Source organism: Artemia sp. Qi Xiang Cuo, chromosome 14, assembly GCF_049724085.1.
Source record: "Artemia sp. Qi Xiang Cuo chromosome 14, ASM4972408v1, whole genome shotgun sequence".
Lineage (NCBI taxonomy): Eukaryota > Metazoa > Arthropoda > Branchiopoda > Anostraca > Artemiidae > Artemia > Artemia sp. Qi Xiang Cuo.
The window spans coordinates 3906549-3918021 of record NC_142807.1 but is presented as its reverse complement, the minus strand read 5'-3'; the positions used below and the strand labels follow the sequence as shown (position 1 = coordinate 3918021).

General features: G+C 36.9%; 1 long non-coding RNA gene across 1 annotated transcript in view; it reads left to right on the top strand.

Annotated features, from left to right (window-relative positions):
- Positions 1–2842: 2842 nt before the first annotated feature.
- Positions 2843–11473, top strand: part of LOC148944052 (uncharacterized) — a 55556-nt gene continuing 46925 nt past the window's right edge. Inside the window, exon 1 of the long non-coding RNA XR_016142877.1 lies at positions 2843–2946. This is a non-coding gene — a long non-coding RNA (uncharacterized LOC148944052). The remainder of the gene's footprint in view (positions 2947–11473) is intronic.

Genomic DNA, 11473 nt, shown 5'->3' with positions numbered 1-11473 from the left:
CGGGGGGGGGGGGCTAGGGGACCTCCAATGACTTTTGACTATAAAAAAGGGAACTAGCTCTTTAATTTCCAATCGAATGAACCTGTTTTGAAGTTTCTATGACCACACCTTCTAAAAAACCTTATATACCCCCAGGGCATAACTTAAAACCCCTGCCCTGAGGGTTGTGGCGGAGTGTCCTCCTCAAAAATACATTTTTTATCTTGAAATCAACTACGCTGAACAAAATGGCTATCTGAAAATTTTGATTGGATGTGTTTGGGGAAATGATGGGGGTGCGGGGGGGGGGGGAATTTGGCTAGTTACACTCCAATCCCTTTCGACTATTAAAAAGGGCACTAGCTCTTTAATTTCCAATCGAATGGGCCTCTTTTGAAGTTTCTACGACAACACGTTCTATAAAAACCTTATATGCCCCCAGGGTATTACTTAAAACCCTTGCCCTGAGGGTTGTGGGGGAGTATCCTCCTCAAAAATACATTTTCTATCTGGAAATCAACTACGCTGAACAAAAAGGCTATCTGAAAATTTTGATTGGATGTGTTTGGGGAAATGATGGGGGTGCGGGGGGGGGAATTTGGCTAGTTACACTCGAATCACTTTCGACTATTAAAAAGGGCGCTAGCTCTTTAATTTCCAATCGAATGAGCCTGTATTGAAGTTTCTACGACAACACCTTCTATAAAAACCTTATATGCCCCCAGTGCATAACTTAAAACCCTTGCCCTGAGGGCTGTGGGGGAGTATCCTCCTCAAAAATATATTTTCTATCTGGAAATCAACTACGCCGAACAAAATGGCTATCTCAAAATTTTGATTAGATGTGTTCGGGGGAATGATGGGCGTGGGGGGCGGGCTAGTTGCCCTCCAATCATTTTTGACTATTGAAAAGGGCACTAGAACTCTCTATTTCCAATCGAATGAGCCCCCTTTGAAGCTTCTACGATGACCCCTTCCATATGAAGTGCCTCTGGGAAAAATAATAATAAATAATAATAAAACATTGGAGCCGTATGGCCTTTACTATAGGCAACGCTACAGCGTTGCCTCTCATAATTCATCTGTGATGATGTGGGGACAAGGTGTTGTGCAAGTAAAGCTTTCGTTGGATTTACTAAACATATTTGTTCTTGGGTGTACATGCCACTCCATCCATTTGTGTTTGTGTGCCATTGCATTAAGTCATAAGCTACATAAAGATGTCGAAGAATTCTATCAAGAACTTTACAATTACATTGGCAGAATCCCCAAATGGGCTGGTGAGTTTTTCGAAATGCAGAAGCTCATGGAGCCTGACGAACACAGAATCCTGCACCATGTCACAACTAGGTGGCTCTCCCAACTTCCAGTTATTAACCGTTATCTTGAGCAATGGGATTGTTTGATACTTTTCGTTCGGAGTGAAAGCTTTAAAGAAGGAAACAAGCCAGCCAAAGCCACATCTATACTCGAAAAATTTCTGTCCCCTACACTCAAAGCTTATTTTGCTTTCCTTGCATATATGCTGCCATTTGTTATTGACCCTAATCGGCTGTTTTAGTCGGAGGATACCCAAATTTACATTCTGTACAGTCGAGTTAGTGAGCTGTATAAAGCCATTATCGACTATTTCATGAAGCCAAGCTGCGTAGAGAAGATGGGAGCTCCTTTATACAGCTCAGGAACCCACAGTACTTTCAAGACATTAATGATGTAGACTGTGGAAGTCGTGTAGGGGTTATATTTCTTAACAACAAAATTTCGTTATCAGCTTCAATTGCCTTCAAAACTGAATGTATAAAATACATGATAGAACTGAGCGACGAAATAAGAAAAAAAGGTTTTTCTGTTCAAAATACTCGTCGGCTAAAAACTTAGACAGACTGAACACAAAGATAACTATGTCTCCTGGCAATTCAAATTTAAGCATTGTCCCACTACTAGTCCAGTTTCCAAATTTGACTAGAAATCTAGTCTAGTCTGTCTGCTTGGTTATGTCTGGTAAAGGAGACTGATGTGGAAAACATTGCCAAAGAATGGTAAAGGCTCCCATTTTGCGCTGATCTCAAGAAATGTGCAAATTATATCCCGGTTTATTTTTGGTTCAAAGTACTAGAACAATGATGGTCCTTAAGTCAAAAACTTTTCATTCTTGGGTGAATTCATGATGAAAATGCTTAACTTACCACATTGTTCTGCTTGTGCCAAAAGGTCCGTTTTTAGCTGTCAATTTAAACAAAACAAAATTGAGAAATAAAATTGGCTTTATTACTCTTAATGCTGTTCTGAGTGCTAAACGAGTCGTTACCTGGGACTGGAAACTCTCCATGAGCATGGTGACACACCACAACTGGTGAAATACTAGAAAAGGGTATAGAAAATCTGCAACTAAGAGCGCCGCCATGGCTTCTGACTCAGATAGTGATGTTTTATGACATAATTTTGGTCATGTTTTATGCATAGTGTTTGTAAGATAGAGTGGTTGGAACATCAGATAACTCGAAGTTTCTAAGATCAGTTCCAGTTTCAATAATAAAAGAAGCCGTTACCTTGATGTTTAAGGTGATTTAAAAATTAGTGAAAGAGATGGTCTCTATTGTACCATTTGTGGGGATATATACAACTAGACCTTACATGGTGTGTGAAGGAACTGTTAAAGGCATTTTGAGGAAAAATATTGTTTCAAATTTTAATAGATAGTACTGTACATCATCGACGATCCGCGTATTACGCTGCGCGTAACACTTCAAAAAAAAAATTTGGACATGGGACAATTTCCTTGTCTCTGGCACATTTTTCGTGAAATTTGTGGTACATTTTGTTTTTAAGTATTGGCAACGTGATTCTGTTTTTGAATGTAATAATTGCTTTACTCGGAAATTCAGTTTTTAGCCATTTATGAACCCTCGAAGAAAATACAATTTTGGATATAAAAATGGGATAAAAAATTGCTTTCAAACTGACTATGTAATTATAAATCCATTTTGTTAAAATTTTATAATCCTCCAGTATTAGTTTCTCAAAATTAAGCTGGATAAAAAAAGTCAATTCTGCAATGTTATGCCACGTTTTCAAGAAGCACAAGCTCTGATAGAGCCGAATTCACTTTATACATCCAGTATGAGAAATTAAAACAGATAAATAATCAATAGCCTACAGCAAGACAAAAGTTAAAGAATCAATCAAGCATAAAAATGGTCAACAAAAATTTAACACAAATTATTTCTTAAGGAGTACAGGAAAGTCAATGGGAGAACACAAAATCAAATTGGGAAGAAAAACTTTCCTAGAATTAGATTTTGCTGATGATGAGCATCCTAATGAATAGCCTAGTGTAAGCCAAATGAATGAACTGTTAGAGGCTTTCAAGTTCAGGGTGCTCAAATAGGCAAGGTTTGAAAATTAATGTTAATTAGACTAAGTTACTAAGACTAGGAATAAGCAAAGATTTAAAGGTGATACTGGGTAACAAAAAGATCAATCTTGTGGACAGCTTTGCTTACCTTGGTAGTATTATTAGTTAATATAGTGGGTACAGTAAATATGTCAAAAGTAGGATATAAATTTACAACTGTGACTAATGATAAGACTAAGTTGCTTAGGATAGGAATAAGCAAAGCTTTAAAGGTGATGCTGGGTAACAAAAAGATCAATCATATGGACAGCTTCACTTACCTTGGTAGTAGCCTATTATTAGTAAATATAGTGAGTACAGTAAAGATGGGTCAATATCTACCAAATCATATTATTGAGTTAGGAATAAAGTGAATACACCATTTGATGCCTTTTTTATGCTGATTACAAATATAATAAGCATTTCTATCGGAAATGAATTTCAGTCCCCCCCCCCCCCTATATAGGCTATACCTAACCAAACCCGGAATTGGCCGATATTGGGAGGGGGGGCTGAAATTCATTTCCGATAGAAATGCTTATTATATTTGTAATCAGCATAAAAAAAGGCATCGAATGGTGTATTCACTTTATTCCTAACTCAATAATATGATTTGGTAGATATTGACCTAAAGATGTTAAAAGTAGGGTATAAATTTACAACTGTGACTAATAATAAGGAGACATGTTAAGAAAACAATCTTACTTTATAATATGTATAATGATCTTAGTTAACATATTATCCAAGGGGAGAACCTTTATCCTCAGATGTTTCCTCTTTTTTCCTTGTTTTTCCAACTTAAAAGAAAAAAATTATGATTTTTTCCTTGCTTTCAACAAAATGTTTATGTTTTGAAATTTGTGCTATAATTTTTTTTATAGATGGCATTTGTCTTGGCTGTTCTACTTCTTTTTAAAAAAAAAAAAAAATAAAAATTAAAATATGGTTCTAAGACATTCATGAATATCTTACAACCTATATATTAACAGAGTATATACCCTGCCCCCTTAATGTACAAATATATACTCAAAATTGCTTTCTGAATCTAAATATAACCTTCATTTGCATCACAGATGAATGTTACCCCCACCCCCTGATGTCCATGGGCACCCATAAGGTGTTGGGGGGGGGGAAAGACAGGGCTTCAGCCCCCTAGCTAAATGATGCTGCCTTATATTTATATTAATTTAAAAAAATTCCAAAAAATAAGTTTTTCAATTACTTTTTTTCAAAGTAAAGAGCTCAATTAAGCCAAAATTGGGCAGAAATAAAGTCAAATAATCTTCAAAGTGTAAAACTACCTCAAATCACTATCAGTAAATAAATGAAACTCAAAACAAACAGAAATCAGAGGCAATGCTATAGCATTGCCTATGGTAAGCCAAACAGCTCCAGTGTTTTATTATTTTTTTTTTCCCAGAGGCACTTTATATGGAAGGAGTTGTCATAGAAACTTCAAAAGTAGCTCATTTGATTAGAAATCAATATTTCTAGTGCCCTTTTTAAGGGTCAAAAGTGATTGGAAGGCAACTAACACCCCTTTCATGCCCACCAGTTCCCCAAACACATTCAATCAAAATTTTGAGATAGCCATTTTGTTCAGCATAGTTGATTTCCACATAGAAATTATGTTTTTGAGGAGGGTACTCCCCCACAGCCCTCAGGGCAAGGGTTGTAAGTTATGCCCTGGGGTTATATAAGATTTTTATAGAAAGCTTTGTTGTAGAAACTTCAAAAAGGAGTCATTTGATTAGAAATTTAAAGGGCTAGTGCCTTTTTTAATAGTCAAAAGTGATTGGAGGGCAACTAACCCCCCTCTCATGCCCACCTTTTCCCCAAACACATAAAATTTTTAAGATAGCTATACCAAAGATAGAAACCAATAAAAATTTTAAGATAGCTATTTTGCTAAAAATAGTTCAAAGATCATAAAACAAAAACTCCAGTGTCAACATAACCCTCAGCGCCTGGTAGCAGGCATTGTGAGTTTTGCCTGGGGGCATATATGGTTCTTGGAATGGATGCTTTTATAAACTTCAAAGAGGGCTCATTTGGTTGGAAATTGAAAGTTCTAGTTCACTTTTTAAGATTCAAAAGAGATTGGAGGGCACCTGGCCCCCCCCCCCCCTCTACACCTTTTTTTCTCAAACCCATCTGATATGAACTTTGAGATAGCCAGTTATTTAAAAATTGTTAAAAGACTATATAACAAAAACTCAGGTGTCAACACAACCCCCCAGGGCCCAGGGGCAGACATTATAAGATATGCCCTGGGGTATATGTGGTTCTTATGAAAGGGATGCTTGTATAAGCTTCAGAGAGGGCTCATTTCATTGGAAATTAAAAGTTTGAGTTCACTTTTGAATAGTCAAAAGAGATCCAAGGGCAACTAGCCCCCCCCTCCATGTCTTCTTTTTCCAAAGCCATCTGATGGAAATTTTGAGATAGACATTTTGTTAAAAAAAATAGTTCAAAGGTCAGATAAGAAAAACTCTGGTGTCAATACAACCCCCAGGGGAAGGCATTCTAAGTTATGCCCTAAAGGGCATGTATGGTTCTTATGAAAGGGATGCTTGTATAAAATTCATAGGGGGCTTGTTTGATTGGAAATTGAAAGTTCTAGTTCACTTTTTAAGAGTCAAGAGATTTAAGGGCAATTAGCCCCCTCCCTCCTAACGCCCTTTTTTCCCCAAACCCATCTGCTACAAATTTTGGGAAAGCCAGTTTTTTAAAAATTGTTCAAAAATTAGATAACAAAAACTTTGGTGTCAACACAACCCCCCAGGGCCCTGGGGGTAGTCATTGTAAGTGTTGTCCTGGCGGCGTATATGGTTCTTATGAAAGGGATGCTTGTATAAACTTCAGAGAGGGCTCATTTGATTCAAAATTGAAAGTTCTAGTTCACTTTTTAAGAGTCAAAAGATGCTGGGATAAAAGATATATAACTGGGTACATAGTGGTGAAAACAATCCTGTGATAGTAGGCACAAACAGAGGCTGGACTACTGCTGCTAATTTCAATCAGTGGCTGTCCTGGTAAATGTCTGACCATGAGGCAGGATATTTTTTGAAATACTCTACCAAGATTGGGTGGGTGCTCCCATCAGAGGCAATGCTATAGCATTGCCTATAGTAAAGGCCATATGGCTCCAATGTTTTAATATTTATTTATTTTTTTTTCCCAGAGGCACTTCATATGGAAGGCGTTGTCATAAAACTTCAAAGGGGGCTCATTTGATTGGAAATCAAGAGTTCTAGTGTCCTTTTTAAGGGTCACAAGTGATTGGAAGGCAACAAACATCCCTTCTATGCCTACCATTTCTCCAAACACATCCAATTAAAATTTCGAGATAGCCATTTTGTTCTACCTAGTTGATTTCCAGATAGAAATTATGTTTTTGAGAAAGACACTCCCCCACAGTCCTCAGGGCGAGGGTTGTAAGTTATGCCCTGGGGGCATATAAGCTTTTTGTAAAAGGCTTTGCTGTAGAAACTTCAAAAAGGGCTCATTTGATTGGAAATTTAAAGGGCTAGTGCCCTTTTTAATGCTCAAAAGTGATTTGAGGGCAACTAACCCCCCTCTCATGCCCATCTTTTCCCCAAACACATCCAATCAAAATTTTGAGATAGCCATTTTGTTCAACGTGGTTGAAAATTCAGGAAATTATGTCTTTGAGGATAACAACCCCCCCACAGCCCTCAGAGCAAGGGTTTTAAGTTTATGCCCTGGGGCATATAAGGTTTTTATAGAAAGCGTTGTAGTAGAAACTTCAAAAAGGGGTCATTTAATTGGAAATTAAAATGGCTAGTGCCCTTTTTAATGGTCAAAAGTGATTGGAAGGCAACTAACACTTCTTCCACACCCAAAATTTCCCCAAACACATCCAAGGGTTATTAGTTCTGCCCTGGGGGCATATATGGTTCTTATGAAAGGAAATTGAAAGTTCTAGTTCACTTTTTAAGCCTCAAAAGATATTGGGGGTAACCCCCCCCCCCCCCAAATGCCCTTTTTTCCCAAATGTATCCAATAAAAATTTTGAGATAGATATTTTGTTAAAATTAGTTCAAAGATCATATAACAAACACTCTGGTGTCGACACAATCCCACAGGGCCTGGGGGCAGGCATTGTAAGCTATGCCCTAGGGGCATATATGGTTCTTATGAAAGCGATGCTCATATAAACTTCAAAGAGGGCTCATTCAATTGGAAATTGAAAGTTCTAGTTCACTTTTTAAGAGTCAAAAGAAATTGGAGGCCACTTCCCCCCCCCCACGTCTTTTTTTCTCAAACCCATCTCATAAGAACTTTGAGATAGCCATTTTTTAAAAAAATGTTCAAAGACCATATAACGAAAACTCCGGGGTCAACACAGTCCCCCAGGGCCCAAAGGCAGGCATTGTAAGCTATGGCCTGGGGGAATATATGGTTCTTATAGAAGGGTTGCTCATAAAAACTTCAGAGAAGGCTAATTTGATTGGAAATTGAAAGTTCTAGTTCAGTTTTTGAGAGTCAAAAGAGATTGGAGGGCAACTAACCCCCCCCCCCCCCCATTCCCCTTTTTTCCCGAATGCATCCAATAAAAATTTTGAGATAGCCATTAAGTTGTTCAAAAGTCAAAATTGTTAAAAAGTCAGATAACAAAAACTCAGGTGTTGACATAACCCCCCAGGCCTGGTGTCAGGCTTTACTGAAAACTATATGCGTCTTGAACAGTCTTGGAAAGTCAGTCATTGAATATTTGATGTATGATGATATTATTCAATGAACAGTCATTGAATATTTGATGTATAATGATATTAGTTGTTGAAAGGTCCATCAGTACAAGAATTTATTTCACTCTAATTTTATTTTTATTTTCAATGCTGTAAGAACTGGAGAAGAAAATATCTGTAATATAATTTGTTTTCGGTAAAGCGCCAATGACGCAGTAGGTTTTAGACTTTTACAGTGAGAGAAGGAGGCGATACCCAAACTCTTGTTTGTAGTGATTTTTGTTTGTTTCATGCTTGATTTGCATATTCAATTTAAGTTTCACTCGTTTTAAGATTTATTTATTCATTTGCATTAATATCTATTGTATGTTTGTTTGCATTGATTGTTTATTTAACTTCTGTTTGTTTTGAGTTTCATTTATACTTCAATAGAAAAATATTTCTTTTCGTTTTAAGCTTGATTTTCATATTCAATCTAAGCATTACTCCCTTTAAGATCTATTTATTCATTTATATAATAACTTGTTCTATGTTTTTTCCTATGATTGTTTATTTCATTTCTGTTCATTTTCGGTGTCATTTATCCTTTAATAGTAATTTCTGGTCGTTTTGAGTTTTAACTTTGACAGGTATTTTTATCTGCTGAGCTTAAATTTAAAATGGCCTTTACTTTTCTTTGAAAAACTTATTTTTCGGAAAGTTTTTTTAATTACTTAGAATAAATAGCCAAGTCAAACTCAAAATGAGCAAAAATTAACATTAGTAGGACTTGCAACCCCCATGACTTTTCAAGACCAGAACATAATTTAGGTTTTAATGAAAAAAAAATGACTGTGGGGTGTCAGTTTAATATACATATACTGATATTTATTCCTTAGAGTCTTAATTTTTCTTTATTTATTTAAGTAAAAAAAATCTGAAAACATTTAAACATATTTTGTTTTAGATAAAGCACAAATTGTGTTGTGGTCTTTAGAAGGGATTATCAGCGCTACTAATGTTAGCTTTCTAATAATATTTTATTTCTTTTCAGTTTTTTTTTTCTATAAGAATCCATAGTTTGGCTTGCTATTTATATGTTGGGAGATACTTTTTGACAATTCTTAATCCTGACACAAATAGTATTTTTAATTTAATTTTATACTGCCTCAAGTTGACCTTAAAAATTAAAACTTAATATCATTCCCAAAAGATTTTACCTATGTTCTTTAACAACCTGGACACCCTTACCCTCCATTAATTTATTTAAATTGTTAGAGGAGAAGTAGTAATAGTAGTAGCCCCAAAAACTGCAACTAAATACCCCTGGCTATTCTCAATATATTGATGGAGTGGCTTATTGGCAACCATAAACACAATGTCTTTTGATTCAGTTTGAAATTATCACTTAATTTTATAGCATAATGGGCCAATTGTGTAATGGTGGGATGGTGGTCGACATACCCAATAAGACATAGTTACTGGACATTTCTAGCATGCTGAACAAAATGGTTGTCTCAAAATTTTGACTGGATGTGTTTGGGAATGAATCACCTTGTGAGATGGGCTGATTGTCATCCAGTCTATTTTTCAGAGGCAATGCTATAGCATTTCCTATAGTAAAGGCCATATGGCTCCAATGTTTTATTATTTATTATTATTTTTATTTTCCCAGAGGCACTTCATATGGAAGGGGTCATTGTATAAACTTCAAAGGGGCTCATTCAATTGGAAATCGAAAGTTCTAGTGCCCTTTTAAAGGGTCAAAGTGATTGGAAGGCAACCAACACCCCTTCCATGCCTACCATTTTCCCAAACACATCCAATCAATTTTTGAGATAGCCATTTTGTTCTATGTATTTGATTTCCAGATAGAAATTATGTTTTTGAGGAGGACACTTCCCCACAGCCGACAGGGAAAGGGTTGTAATTTATGCCCTGAGGGCATATAAGGTTTTTATAGAAAGCTTTGTTGTAGAAACTTCAAAAAGGGTTCATTTGATTTGAAATTCAAAGGGGTAGTGCCCTTTTTAATATTTGAAAGTGATTGGAGGGCAACTAACCCCCCTCTCACTCCAATCTTTCCCCCAAACACATCCAATCAAAATTGAAAATAGTAAAAAATTCTTGAAAATAGGTCTTTGAGGATGACACCCCCCCCCCCAGAGTCATCAGGGCAAGGGTTGTGAGTTTTGCCCTGGGGGCATATAAGGTTTTTATAGAAAGCCTTGTTGTAGAAACTTCAAAAAGGGCTCATTTGATTGGAAAATAAATGGCTAGTGCCCTTTTTAATAGTCGCAAGTGATTGGAAGGAAACTAACACCCCTTCCATGCCCACCATTTCCCCAAACATCCAATCAAATTTTGAGATAGCCATTTTGTTCAACGTAGTTGAAAGTTCTGGAAATTGTATCTTTGAGCTGGACACTCCCCGCTCAGTCATCAGGGTAAGGGTTATAAGTTATGCCCTGTGGACATATATGGTTCTTATGGAAGGATTGCTTGTATAAAATTCAGAGAGGGCTCATTTGATTGGAAATTGAAAGTTCTAGTTCACTTTTTAAGCATCAGAAGATATTGGAGGGTAACCAGCCCCCTCCCCCTCCCATGCCCTTTCCCCCAAATTATAGCTATTTTGTTAAAAATAGTTCAAAGATCATATAAAAAAAAGTCTGGTGTCAACACAATCCCCAGGGCCCCAAGACAGGCATTGTAAGTTATAACCTAGGGGCATATATGGTTCTTATGGAAGGGATGCTCATACAAACTTCAAAGAGGGCTCAATTTGATTGGAAATTGAAATTTCTAGTTCACCTTTAAGAGTCAAAAGAGATTGCCGGGCACCTAGCCCCCCCCTCTCCATGCCCTTTTTTCCTCAAACCCATCTGATAAGAACTTTGAGATAGCCATTTTTTTTTAAATAGTTCAAAGACCATATAACGAGATCTACAGGGTCGACACAGTCCCCCAGAGCCCGAGGGTAGGCGTTGTAAGTTATGCCCTGGGGGAATATATGGTTTTTATGGAAGGGATGCATGTAAAAACTTCAGAGAGGGCTCATTTGCTTGGAAATCGAAAGTTCTACTTCAGTTTTTGAGAGTCAAAAGAGATTGAAGGGCAACTAGTCCACCCCCCCCCACACTCCTCTTTTCCCCAAATGCATCCAATAAACATTTTGAGATAGCCATTAAGTTAAAAATTGTGCCTTCTTGCCTTCTTTCCCCATGCCTTATTTTTCCAAACCCATCTGATGGAAATTTTGAGATAGAAATTTTGTTAAAAATAGTTCAAAGACTGGATAAGAAAAACTCTGGTGTCAATAAAACCCCCACAGGACCCGGGGGAAGGTGTTCCAAGTTATGCCCTATAGGCATCTATGGTTCTCGTGAAAGGGATGCTTGTATTAACT